The sequence below is a fragment of the Brachyhypopomus gauderio genome, unplaced genomic scaffold (assembly GCF_052324685.1).
Source record: "Brachyhypopomus gauderio isolate BG-103 unplaced genomic scaffold, BGAUD_0.2 sc56, whole genome shotgun sequence".
NCBI classification, from domain to species: Eukaryota; Metazoa; Chordata; class Actinopteri; order Gymnotiformes; family Hypopomidae; genus Brachyhypopomus; species Brachyhypopomus gauderio.
Genome location: NW_027506879.1, coordinates 1 through 14,544, shown reverse-complemented (window position 1 = coordinate 14,544; position 14,544 = coordinate 1). Strand labels below are relative to the sequence as shown.

At 38.1% G+C, this 14,544-nt stretch overlaps 2 long non-coding RNA genes across 5 annotated transcripts; one reads left to right on the top strand and one right to left on the bottom strand.

Annotated features, from left to right (window-relative positions):
* Nucleotides 1–243: 243 nt before the first annotated feature.
* LOC143488819 (uncharacterized) lies at nt 244–14,538 on the top strand. 4 transcript variants are annotated; one of them, XR_013124536.1, is made up of 9 exons: nt 244–258; nt 1,642–1,667; nt 2,828–2,882; nt 4,805–10,599; nt 10,744–10,859; nt 11,338–11,429; nt 12,052–13,412; nt 13,522–13,707; nt 13,809–14,538. It is a non-coding gene; the product is annotated as an uncharacterized LOC143488819 (long non-coding RNA). The 4 variants fall into 4 exon arrangements; XR_013124538.1 differs by lacking the exon at nt 244–258 and having other exon boundaries at nt 342–1,667; nt 12,052–12,455; nt 12,757–13,412; XR_013124537.1 differs by lacking the exon at nt 244–258 and having other exon boundaries at nt 344–1,667; nt 10,716–10,859.
* LOC143488821 (uncharacterized) lies at nt 2,721–5,264 on the bottom strand. Its single transcript, XR_013124544.1, has 2 exons — nt 5,153–5,264; nt 2,721–5,115 (listed from the first exon to the last, which is right to left on the bottom strand). It is a non-coding gene; the product is annotated as an uncharacterized LOC143488821 (long non-coding RNA).
* Nucleotides 14,539–14,544: the final 6 nt, after the last annotated feature.

Genomic DNA, 14,544 nt, shown 5'->3' with positions numbered 1-14,544 from the left:
GTGTGTGCGTTTTTGAGGCCATGGGACATGAAAACCACACAAGACATTTACTTCTAATTATTTGATTTTCAGAATCATAAATATTAGGATCACAACAAATGTGATGGCTTTAAAAGACTGACTAATGTGGACTTAAAGTCATTGTGGTTGTTGAAGGGTGTCTGCTGCCCGTGTATCCTGTTCTGGTCGATGGCCCCGCCCCAGAATGTTCCCTCGCACGTGCGATCAGGTTCTTTCGTGCATTCTGCTCTTGTTGAGGTAAGATGTGCTTTGGTCTCTTAAGTAGTGTAAGACAATTGTCTAAAATGTGCTGTTTTTTAATATGCTGGGTTAATGTTCTTGTTTGTGATAAAGTTACTTGTGTGGACGTAAAGTTTAGTGAGGGAGATAATGAGATAAATTAAGAATAAAAGTATGTTATAATGTAATTAGCGCGTGTGCTAGTTCAATGCTATCATGCTGTTTGCGCTTAGCATGCTAGTCCGATTAGACAAATGTCAGAAATGTGTTGTTTTTGACGTCGGATTTTTGCTCTAGATTGTTTGGTTAATTGTGTTTAGATGGACGTTTTAGTGTATGAGATGGCAAATGAGCTAAATAAAGGATTAAAGTATGTTATAACGTGGTTAGTGCGTTCGCTAGTACAACGCTAGCATGTTCCGTGCGTATGCTAGCGGAACGTTTTTGTGCTGTTGTAGTTGTCCAGAGTGCCATCAGTTTTCATTTATATTGCCTAGTTCTTTCATGAAAACGAGTTATTTGATGTTACATATATTTGCAGTGTACATGTATGAGCAAGTATACATGATTTGTATATGTATGAGTAAGAGCGGTTTTGTAGTTGCTCTAAGATGGCGTGTGGGTCTTGTGCCTGTAATGGCGGCGCCCAGTGCAGCTGACCACGAGGGCGCTGGCTGAGTAGGCGTGGTTGTAGATGTAGTGAAGTAGTAGCACTTACACGTACTGATTTATAACTGTACAATCGGGCGATTCGTGTATATGGTTTAATGTAGCCCAGATAATGGTGTATTTGGGTAAATGAAGCGTCTGCTGGGTCGAGTGTTGCTATGCATGTTTTGTGCTCGTTGGAAAACCTGGTCACGCACAGGTTTTAATTTTTTTAGTCAAAATAATGGACTATGAGTATGTTATGTATATAATTTTTTACGTTGTGTATAAAAATGTACGTGCTTGCAGAGGCAATTTGTGCTTTTTATACTAGTCTGAATGTGAATGTTTTTTTGTGTCGGTGGTTTGTCAGCACCAAAATGTATGTGAAATATGAATAGACGTCTATCACATTGCAAATGTAAATGGAGTTATTGCATTTGAATTTTGAGCTCAAAGTTGCTTGTATGTGTGGAACATGCGTGTTAGGCTACATTTTCATTTTAATATTGACACAGAAAAGCTTCCATACTTATATACACTAGCCCAAAAACTTGATAAGTATGGTGCTTTAGTGACGCTGTATAACTGTAGCCTTAAGTAGAATAGAAAGATTCTAAGTGTCCAATTAATGATTCATGTCGTTATAGCAGCTTTTTAAAATTATACATATGAATTATTTTAACCCATTAATGTTTACTAACTGTTACAAATGTGTTCTGTCTATTTTCTATGAATTGCCTGTTGGTGAAGGAGAATTCTGCTGGAACACATTAAAGGTATGTTTGAAGTGTATCGTGTATGAGCAGTGGTTGAACTGGTATACTTTTATAAAACGGTGCACACAATGAATGGTGAGAGTAGTTGATGTGCTGCAGAATAATTGTTCATTTATGATGAGTATCTGTAGTGATATGTAAACACTTGGAAGCAATAATGTAAAATGTATAGAAGAGAACTCAGAAACTGCAGCTCCAACTTCTCAAAGTCCTGTTCAATGTGTACCCTGTCTTAATTGTGCTTTGATGTTTGAAACTTGATTAGGTACAGTAAGTTAACCTGCTTATTGCCTAGACTAAATTTATACTCCTATTTGGAACAGAGTAAACTGCAGTGTAGCGGATGTCTTGAAGTAGTCTTCATTGTATTCTGTGTTGAGGACAATTTGATGCATTCTCACAGTTTAATTGGCTCATGAATATTCTGTCCAATAGTTTAAAGATTATGCAGCAGTAATTACATGAATGCAGTGAATGTGTAGTATTTGCGCTAGAAATATTTAATGCATGCTATAAAATAGCCCATCAAATGGTAATACACTTGTGAGTATGTGCAACAGGTATCACATGTGCTGCTGATTACATGATACTGATCAACTTTGAAAGATGTGAAATGTGCTGTTGGTGTGACAATTAAGACACAAGAATAATAACACACACACAACGCCTGCTGGTTGAAGATGCCACACACACGCGATAATCTTGGAGCAACGCCTGCTTGATGAAGATGCCACACACAACGCCTGCTGGATGAAGATGCCACACACACACATGCATTTTAGCTGTGGAGTTGATTTTGTGTTGAGTGGTGTATACAAAATTATTATATAGTATTATTAATTTAACAACCTGTGTTGAAATTGATGCTTAGAAGTTAGAATGGACTAATATTTTAATTATTTTCACATTTTCATTTTAAAATTAACATAGATAAACTTCCATACCATACTTATATACACTAGCCAAATAACTTGATAAGTATGGGGCTTTAGTAATGCTGTATAACTGTAGCCTTAAGTAGAATAGAAAGATTCTAAGTGTTTGTCCAATTGATGATTCATGTCGTTATAGCAGCTTTTTAAAATTATACATATGAATTTTTTAACCCCTTAATGTTTACTAACTGTTACAAATGTGTTTTGTCTATTTTGTATGAATAGCTTGTTGGTGAAGGAGAATTGTGGTGAAGGAGAATTGTGCTGGAACACATTAAAGGTACGTTTGAAGTGTATCGTGTATGAACAGTGGTTGAACTGGTATACCTTTATAAAACGGTGCACACAATGAATGGTGAGAGTAGTTGATGTGTTGCAGAATAATTGTTCATTTATGATGAGTATCTGTAGTGATATGTAAACACTTGGAAGCAATAATGTAAAATGTATAGAAGAGAACTCAGAAACTGCAGCTCCAACTTCTCAAAGTCCTGTTCAATGTGTACCCTGTCTTAATTGTGCTTTGATGTTTGAAACTTGATTAGGTACAGTAAGTTAACCTGCTTATTGCCTAGACTAAATTTATACTCCTATTTGGAACAGAGTAAACTGCAGTGTAGCGGATGTCTTGAAGTAGTCTTCATTGTATTCTGTGTTGAGGACAATTTGATGCATTCTCACAGTTTAATTGGCTCATGAATATTCTGTCCAATAGTTTAAAGATTATGCAGCAGTAATTACATTAATGCAGTGAATGTGTAGTATTTGCACTAGAAATATTTAATGCATGCTATAAAATAGCCCATCAAATGGTAATACACTTGTGAGTATGTGCAACAGGTATCACATGTGCTGCTGATTACATGATACTGATCAACTTTGAAAGATGTGAAATGTGCTGTTGGTGTGACAATTAAGACACAAGAATAACACACACACACACAACGCCTGCTGGTTGAGGATGCCACTCAACGCCTGCTGGTTGAGGATGCCACTCAACGCCTGCTGGTTGAGGATGCCACTCAACGCCTGCTGGTTGAGGATGCCACTCAACGCCTGCTGGTTGAGGATGCCACTCAACGCCTGCTGGTTGAGGATGCCACTCAACGCCTGCTGGTTGAGGATGCCACTCAACGCCTGCTAGATGATGTGCCACACACACAAGATTAATCTTGGAGCAATGCCTGCTGTATGAAGATGACACACACATGCATTTTAGCTGTGAAGTTGATTTAGTGTTGAGTGGTGGTATACAAAATTATTATATAGTGAGTAAACATGGTTGAGTTTAGTGTCCAGTTGAGTAAGTGCACAAATGATGAGCTGAACAATGTATTATTAATTTAACTACTATTGAAATTAATGCTTAGAAGTTAGCATGGGCACGATAACACCCAGCAACATTTTCATAATACATATTCTGTTTCACAATGCATTATGTGGTAATATGTTTTAATTGCTAAAGTGGAACCAAATGGAATGTTTTTGTTTAACTTGTCTGTTAGATTAACTACGCTATTGGAACAAAGACATTTAATGTGTTAAATTGTTTATTTATATATACACTAAGTGATCAGTGCTTAGCACAAGTAGAGTATATGAAACAGCTGTTACACAGGTGCTGCTGACATCAAGCTCCTGAATCAGATGAAGAATGAATGTTGGCGTTCCAAGGAAGAAGCAAGAATGTCCTGTTGAAGCAAAGCCTGCTGAACACATCTCACACACACAATACATTTTTAAACTGTTGAGCTGAAAGTGTTTAGTGATGTACATATTTGCAACTTAAGCTTGTCTGATCAAGTATTCTGATGTGGTTATTTGTTTTAAAGCTATACAGCTTTTAAATGAGCAGTAAAGCGTGGTTTTGCTCATTGTATTCTGAAAAATGTACATTAGTGGAAATGGTCCCTTGAATCAAGTCCCTTGATTATAAAGTAATGCTTAGTTTGTATAACATGGTGTTAGGAAGGCATTTACTTCACAGTAATTTCTATATGCAATACTGTAACAATGTATGCAAGTAAGAAATTAGTCATGAATACACCTGTCACGAATACAATGTCTGTTCTGATTTTTTTTTACCTTTTTTCTTTTTATGATTTGATATGTGCTGTTTGTATTAAGTAATATTGATTGATTAGTATGTCGTGTTGGGATAGACATCATAGGTTTTGACTGGTTGTGTGTTTGTATTTTCAGATGCCTCGCACGAAAGCTTCGCTGAGGTCGGCTGCAGCCAGGAGGAGGATTACGGAGCGGCTTGTGGCTCAGACTGACGGGGTTCTGGCTTTTTCCCCTGACAAAAAGGTCCTGACTGAGACTGTTCCTGTGAGCCACAGCTGTCCTGCAGACCAGATCTCGTCTCTGACTGACGGGGTTATGCCTTCATCCCTTGACAAAAAAGGTCTGACTGACACGGGAGTGCTCCTGAAGAGCACTCCTCAAAGCAATTTACAAACTCAAGCTGCCAAATACCTGCCAAATACCTTGCCAAATACCTTGCCAAATACCTTGCCAAATACCTTGCCAAATACAATTGCCAAATACAATTGCCAAATACTTGCCAAATACCTTACCAGATACAAGCTGCAAAACTGATTCTGATGAATGTGTACATGTGGATATGCTCAGAGGTTCTTTTCATCAAGCTCATCCAAAGTTTGGCATAAACAGTAACAAACAATGTGTTGCAAATAGTATTACTGCCATCATGACTAACAAAGTAAAAAATGTGCTTTCTTGGACAATCAGAGACCTTGATGATGTTCTGCTGAATGGTGACAGATTCTACAGCAATATAAGAGATGCCGGCAAAATTCATGATCCATTGGGCTATTTATATGTTACAGATGTACCTACAGAATACACTGTGTGTGGATATGACTTTTCAATAAATTTTCATGATGAAATGTTTACTGGGAAGTTTGGCGTCACTGAATATGGACCGTTACAAAACGTTCTTATGTCACATGATGAGGCAATCCGAAGAGTGTTTATGCAATGTGAAGCATGTTTGTTTACTGTTAAAGAGAATACATGTGCTATCATTAAACAAGACTCCTGGTATGTGCTGATTGACTCTCATTCACGAAGCGAAAACGGTGCACGTATTGATTCAGGCAAGAGTTTGGCTGCTTTTTATGCTGACATGGAATCATTACTTAACCACGTTATGATACTTGGTCTTTCACTGAAAGCTGAAGGAGCACAATTTGAAGTTACTGGCGTTGTTGTGAACATAACTGGCAGAAGCACAGCGGAAGAGAAAACACAAGGTGGTTTGTCTGTCACTACACACCGAGAGCTCTACAGCAGTGTGCTAAAACGAAATCGTAACACAAATGAAAATGAAACTAAAAAAGGTGACGCATTTGACCGTTCACAACCCTGCAGCAAAGCAAACGTGCAAAGTAAACGCAAAGCAGCTGACAATGATTCCGAGGTGAAAACGGTACCCGAACTGCATGTTGGTAAACGAATGAAGCATGTAAACAACCTTACCGATGTATCTGTGAGAAATGACAGTGACGTGCTGATTGGCGACACACAACGTGAATACTTTCAGTTTTGTCCATTGACAGTGAAACAGCAGAAGACATTATGTTTAAGGCAAAACGTTGTGTACATCGAACATGCTCGTAGCGACCAAATCATACCAGTACCGATGGGTGATCCTTGTGAAACAAAAACTATCATTGGTGACGGTAACTGTTTATTCAGATCACTGGCATTTGCAATTAGCGGAAGTGAGAAAGAACACAGAAAAATACGACGTGCTGTAACTACACAAATGGAGAGAAACGAATCTAAGTACATTAACTGTCTTCGACAAGGGTTTTCATCTGTTGCAAATTATCTTGCTACTTCCCGAATGAAATACGTGGGAACCTGGGCTACTGAAGTTGAAATACAAGCTGCAGCCGATCTTTTTTTTACCAATATATTTACATTCACTAGAAATACGTGGCTAAAATATTCATCGTGCAATAGTTGCGACCAAGATGCGGGAATATACCTCAAACATTGTAGCGAGTCTCATTATGAAGTAGTGACGTGTGTTAAAGTTCCTGATGGACAGACCTGTGCCGCACTAGGTTTAAAGAGATGTGACAGCAGAAAATCAGAAACAAAGTCCAGTCGCTCTGAACTTGAGAAACGGAGAATCAAATATGGAACAAGCCAGGAGGAAAAGATTCAGAGAACACTGAAACGATACCGTGAAAATGAAATATACAGAGATAGTGTCAAAACACGTAGCAGTGTTGAATACGCAACGAATTCGCAACATAAAGAACGGAATAAACAGTTAAGCATAAACAAATATGCGACGGATATGGAACACAGAGGAAAAGTTAAACAAGCAAGTGTAAACAAATATGCGACGGATATGGAACACAGTGGAAAAGTTAAACAAGCAAGTGTAAACAAATATGCGACGGATATGGAACACAGAGGAAAAGTTAAACAAGCAAGTGTAAACAAATATGCGACGGATATGGAACACAGTGGAAAAGTTAAACAAGCAAGTGTAAACAAATATGCGACGGATATGGAACACAGGGAACATGTGAAACAATTAAGTATTAATAAATATTCCTCAAATGAACATCACAGAGAGACTATAAAAAGACAGAGTTTTGACGCTTATCATACCGATCCAGAATATCAAACGGCTAAGAAAAAGAAGAGTATGGAGAGGAGTTTTGAAGCTTATCATCATGATCCTCAACATCAAGCAGCTAAGAAACAACTTGGTATTGAGAGGTATAAAACAGACATCTGCTATGCTAACGTTACTAAAAACAGAAGTAAAGAAAGAAAGAACACAGAAAAAAGGAAACACAAAGATATTAACTATGTGACTGAAAACTTCAGAGAGAAAATAAGTACTGGTCCTGAATATGTGTGCTCAGTATGCCATCGACTATTGTTCAAGAATCAAGTAATCAAATGCAGAAAAGATACATATCTCAATAAAGCCCAGGAGGTTGTTTCCATAGCAGAGAGATGTATTACTGACACATACTTACATCGATGTAGTCATACCTGTGTTCCTAAGTGTAACATTCAAACTGGCCCTGCTGGATCACTGTGGATTTGCTACACATGTCACAGAAAGATTCTTAATGGGAAAATGCCAGAAGAAAGTGTTATGAACAATCTTGCACTAGAACCAATTCCACCTGAACTACACAATCTAAACTCACTTGAACAACATCTGATTGGGATGAATATTCCATTCATGAGACTTGTGTCTTTACCAAAAGGTGGACAGAATGGTGTTCATGGACCTGTTGTGTGTGTTCCATCTAACATTACAGATGTAACTGAAGTGCTACCAAGAACAGAAAATGTTGATTTGATGATTCGCATAAAACTAAAGAGGAAATTGACTTACAAGGGGCACTATGAGTACAAATTTGTTAATACAGAAAAAATAAAGGATGCATTATTGTACCTCAAACAACATAATGACTTTTACAGAGATGTGACATTTAATAATGACTGGGTCAATCCACTAAATAAAACTGAACATGAAACACAAGAGCCTGATGACACATGTACACAGCATGTTGATGAGGAGAACAATGATGAGAATAATGAATCTGAAGATGTGGATATAGATGAAACCTTGCACGACAGACAACAGCACGGTATGTTCATGGATACCTGTTTACAACCTGTTGATATTGCACAAGAGGTTTTGGATCAGCACTTTGATGGCATAATGTCTGTGGCACCTGCAGAAGGTAATAATCCTGTAAGGCTCTTGAACGATCATTCAAATGAGGCAAAGTGTTTTCCAGTTCTATTTCCAAATGGTACGGGTACTTTTCATGACCACAGAAAAGAGAAACTCACACTGAGCAGATACTTGAACACCAGAATACTCAACGCAGACGGACGTTTTGCAAAGAACTTGGATTACATTTTTTATGGTCAATATTTGTCAGAGTTAAATCAGATTGTGTCAAATGTGTCTATTGCATTGAGAAAAGGACATGATACACGCAACAAACCTGTGATTACATCAGAAATGTTGACTAACAGAGAAGCCTTGCAGAACATTTTCAATTTTGATGAAGGGTATAAATTCTTAAGACCTATTCGTGGTACACCCCCTTTCTGGCAAAGTGTTCAAAAAGACCTGTTTGCAATGGTGCGACAACTGGGTATTCCCACATGGTTTTGCTCATTTTCATCTGCTGATCTGCGTTGGCCAGAATTATTGCAAACTATTCTCAAACAAGAGGGGAGAGAAACTTCTACTGATGATCTAGACTGGTCAGAAAGATGTGCTCTAATAAAAACTAACCCTGTCACAGCAGCCAGGATGTTTGAACATCGATTCCACTATTTCCTTAAAGATGTGATTATGTCTGAAGCACAACCGATTGGCGAAATTGTTGATTACTTTTACAGAGTTGAATTTCAACAGCGTGGCTCACCTCACACTCACTGCTTGTTTTGGGTCAAGGATGCACCTCAAGTGGACAAAAATGATGATGATGAAGTTGTGTCATTTGTAGATCACTATGTGACATGTGAAATGCCATCGGAGGATGACAAAGAAATGCATGACATTGTTTCCAGTGTACAACAACACAGCAAAAGACATTCAAAATCATGCAGAAAAAAGAAAACAACTTGTCGTTTTAATTTTCCACGCCCACCGAGTAGCAGAACATTTATAACAAGGCGTAAAACTGACAATCCTGAAAAAGATGCTAAAGAGAAAGATGAGAATTATGTGGAATCAGCCAAAGGTAATAACATGCCTTCAATGGAAAAAGATGTAGCAGAGGCTATCATGAAAAAAGTAAAAGATGCGTTATTGAATACAGATGTTATCTTTGATTCTACTGAGGAGTTATTTGCTTCGCTTGGTATAAGTCAAGAGATATTTGAAGCTGCTTACATCAGAGTGTCTCGAAAAACTACTTTTGTCCTAAAAAGAAAACCAGGTGACATATGGGTAAACCAATACAACAGAGATCTTATACGTTGTTGGAATGCAAATATGGACATTCAGTTTGTAGTTGATGCATATTCTTGCATTGTGTATATAATCTCTTACATTTCCAAAGCTGAGAGAGAGATGGGATTGCTTTTGTCACGTACTCAAAAAGAAGCCACAGAACAAGGTAACCTTGACGCTAAACATGCTTTACGGAAACTCGGAAGTGTATTTTTACACAATCGTGAAGTTTCAGCTCAGGAAAGTGTGTACCGACTTACTAACATGAAACTGAAAGAAGCCTCTCGCAAAGTGCAATTTATTCCTACTGGTGATAACGTAGTGAGAATGAGTCTTCCACTTCACGTAATACAAACGCGAGCTGAATATGACAATGATGATAATCAAAACATATGGATGAACAGCATCACAGACAGATACAGATATAGACCAAAAACGGACGAATTTTCCCAGATGTGTTTAGCCAGTTTTGCATCGGAGTACAGAATATTGTCAAAATCTGAAAGTTCAGCTCGTGATGCCATAAAGTTGGAGAAAAGCTTAGGATTCATAAGGAAACGGACACGAACAGATTCTGCTGTTGTGCGATACGCTCGCTTTTCACCCACAAAACATCCAGAGAAGCATTATCAAAGTATTTTGCAATTGTTTTTGCCTCATTATTTGGATTGTCAACTCAAGCCACCAACTTTCAACACTTATGAGGATTTTTATAAGACTGGGTTTATCAAATATTCTGATGAAGAAGTCCAATCAGTCAAAACAATAGTAGACTTAAATATGTCATATTTCGAGAAAGATGCTGACACAATAGATGAAGCCGAGGAACAGTTAAAAAGAAACGGTGCAGTGGAAGATGCTTGGGCGGAAATCTGTCCAGAGAATGAACGTGAACGTTTAGAATGTCTTCACAGAAAAGAAAATCCTACTGATGAAACAGAGCAAAATATTTCTGCTGCTGACATACCTGATTTATTACCAGCTGAACCACGCTGTGCTATAGGAAAAGAGAAAGGTATGCGAAAAGAGGAAGCAATGTATGTGCTTCGTTCACTAAACGAACAACAGTCTGAAATATTTTACAAAATTCGACATTGGTGTTTAGAAAAGACACTTGCTAAAAACCCGCAGCCATTTCATGTGTTTATATCTGGTCCAGGTGGTGTTGGAAAATCCATGTTAATCAAAGCAATATACTACGAATCATGTCGCATCCTGTCCCGATTGTCAGATAATCCAGATGAGACGCATGTGTTAATAACAGCTCCAACTGGTGTAAGTGCATTTAACATCGACGCTGCAACAATACACAACTGTTTCTCTATATCACCAGAGGTAACGCTGCCTTATCAACCGCTCGGAGATGAAAAGATAAATTCACTGAGAGCTAAATTGGGAAATCTACAAATTGTCATTATTGATGAAATCTCAATGGTTGATCACAAACTCTTATCGTATATTCATGGCAGATTGAGACAAATTAAACAACAAGGAGATTATTCTGCTTTTGGAAATGTGTCTATAATTGCAGTTGGAGATTTTTATCAACTTTCTCCTGTGAAAGGAAAGTCTCTATACACTGAGCCTAAAGGTGTAAATCTATGGCAGAACCACTTTGCATTGGTTGAGCTGTCACAAATCATGAGACAAAAAAACATGGAGTTTGCTCAGTTACTGAGTCGTTTAAGGAAACACAAAAGACAAGATAATTTGTCAGAACATGATGTGAATATGTTGAAATTATGTGAAACAGGTGGTGAAGGTGATGAACTGGACAGTACTGCTCTGTATATTTATGCAACAAATGCTGAAGTGGATGATCACAATGCAAACATGTTGAAGAAGGTATGTGCAGACATTACTATCATTCATGCACAGGACTTTGAAAAGGTTGCAAAAACAGGTCGGCTGGAAAAAATGCATGGACATCATGTTCATACTACCCACACGTCTTTACCAGAATCTCTTCACATCGCTGTAAATGCTCATGTTATGCTTCTTAAAAACATTGATGTAGCAGACGGACTTGTAAACGGTGCATTTGGTACAGTTGCTGAAGTGTGTTTTGATTCTGAAGATGACTTTCCAGCCAAAATATATGTCACATTTGAAAATGAAAGAATAGGAAATAAATTAAGAGCAAAACATCCTTGTTTAAAACCAGGATTTGAAAAAGCCACTCCTATTTTCCCTGAAGAAGAAAGAGTGACAAAAAGTGGTGGAATGCGACGACAGTTTCCCCTGAAATTAGCTTGGGCTTGCACTGTTCACAAAGTACAAGGTCTTACTGTGGAAAAAGCTGTTGTGTCACTAAAAAAGATATTTGCAGCAGGACAAGCATATGTGGCCTTGAGTCGTGTAACATCTTTGGAAGGGCTTAAGATAAAAGATTTCAAAGAGAGTGCTATTTATGCAAAAGAAGACATTGAACAGTCATTACATAACATGCCTCTATTTATTGAACCAGTGACAGAGCTGCCACCTCCCTGTGGGTCATACAAGATTCTTCTGCACAATGTTGAAGGACTAACATGCCATGTGGAAAACCTGAGACATGATACGAGGTACATGGAAGCTGACATTATCTGTGTGACAGAAACTTGGTTACAACCAAATGATTGCAACATTGATATTGAATTATCTGAATTTACATTCTATAGTAAACCCAGATGTTTTTCATATGACACTAGTCAGGTGATGTTTGCTGACTTGAAGGATCGACAACATGGTGGTGTTGGTGTGTATTATAAACGACATACTGGTTGTAGTATTGTTGATTTACCATGCATTAACATTGAATGCCTGCAGTTCATCCTACCTCAGCTGAATACAACAGTGGCAGTTCTGTACAGACCTCCTTCCTACAATCTGGTAATGTTTCAAAATAACCTGATACACTTGATTTCTCATATTGACAGGTTCCCAGGAAGAAAAGTGATCATGGGAGATTTCAATGAAAATCTTTTTGTAACAAGTACAGTCAGTAATACTATGCAACTCCATGGCTTTACTCAGGTTATAAGAGAACCAACAACTGAACATGGCACTTTGATTGATCATGTATATATCAAAGATGTTTCTGCAGAAGATGTCAGTGTTTCTGTTATGCCAACATATTTCAGTTTTCATGAATGTATTGTACTGAATTGTTTTCATTAATCTTCAATTTCAGGTACTTAACGTTTGCTGACGGTTTGCTGACACTTTACTGACAATTTGGTGACACTTTGAACTAAAACTTTTGATTAAGTCAGGCACAAATTGAAGCGTCCACGATGTGGGGGGCTGGGGGATACAGGGGGTAAACTTTCTGGACGGCCTCTTGTGGGAACAGACTAAGGAGCTGAGAGTGCCCTATTAACTGGTTCACAGCATTTTATTTTATTGTATGTATTATTTATTTTATTTTTTTATTTTATTATGAAATATAAAGGTATTAATATAAAATACAGGCCAAATGTTTAACAAAGCAAAACAGTTCTCAAATCATCTGTTAAAGGACTGTTGACAAATATCATACTTCAGGACTGAATCCACAGGTAATACAGTTTCCAAGAAGCAATAAACATGGACATTTAACTTCACATCTAATCCTGCACAAACCAAAATTCCTGATTAAAGGCTGGAGCTATTGGTCAAAGAGTGGTCAGTGCTGCCTACATGTCTGGGAACCTGGTGTCATACAGGAAAGCCAGGAATGTCCTTCTAAAGGCCAGGGACAAGTTGCAGTCAACTATCAAGGATGTGACATCAAGCACATATGGAATCACTTGCATGCTATCACAGATTACAGAGATGGACAGATTTGGTATCTGCTGCGTTCACCAGGTAAGATGTTCTATTGTAATTTGGAGACAAACATATCTTTATGTAAAGTTAAACTACCATTGTACTGTGACAGGTGCACATTAACCATGTCTGTGTCTGATGTGCTCAGATCTTTATGGAGGGTTCCCTTACACAAGGCATGTGGTCTTGATGGCATCAATGGTTCATCAGTGTGCACTGTAGGACCATGTTACAGTCATCTACCAATGATGTCACATCTAGCACATGTGGATTGGCATACACTCTATCACAGAATTAAAAGGTGGACAGGTCTGTGATACAAGTGTTGCTGCAGGTATGCTAAACATATTTCATATTCCTTTAGAGACCAGACAAACACCTTCACTCTAACTGTCACAGCTGCACCTTAACTATCTCTCTATTTGATGTGCTCAGATGATTCTTCAGGAGAATTCAGTCACACAAGTCCTTCCTACCTGAGGCTCAACTTCCATATTGGAGGGACTGTGACTACTAGCTGGGCCGCCCAATGGAGGATGGGTTCCCTTTTGAGTCTTGGTCCTCCCAAGGTTTCTTCCTAATCATGCCAAGGGAGTTTTTCCTTGCCACTGTCGCCCCTGGCTTGCTCATTAGGGATATGGACCCATGCGCTTGTAAAGCTGCTTGCATACTGCACATAGAGATATATAGATATCTACACATATTGTGATTACTAACTACAGGTCTGCTTTGAACTCAATAATGACAAAATTTTAATTTACAGTGGACTGTATTATTATCTGATGTTTCTTTTATTTGCTGTGAACCAGTACAGGGCACCTCAGCTCCTTAGTGAGGGATTATTACAATAGTTATACTATACATTATCATAAATTTTTTTTTATTATATTTATCTAGAGAAATGATCTCAAATAAACAGACTGAATGTCACAGTCCTGCCTCCCTCCTGTCGGTCATGTCTTCCGTTTGTCTTTTATTTTGAAATTCCTCATTGTGTCTGACTTCACTCCCCTGCCTTGTTTTCTGCCCCTCGTTATTGCTTTCTGGTGTGTCTTGTTAAGTACCTTCTTTGGTCAGTGTATTTAAGTCTTGCGTTTAGTCTCTTATGTGGTCTGTTATTGTAAGTACCACTTGCTTGTATGTTATTTGGTATCTTGGTCTTTTGTGTCTA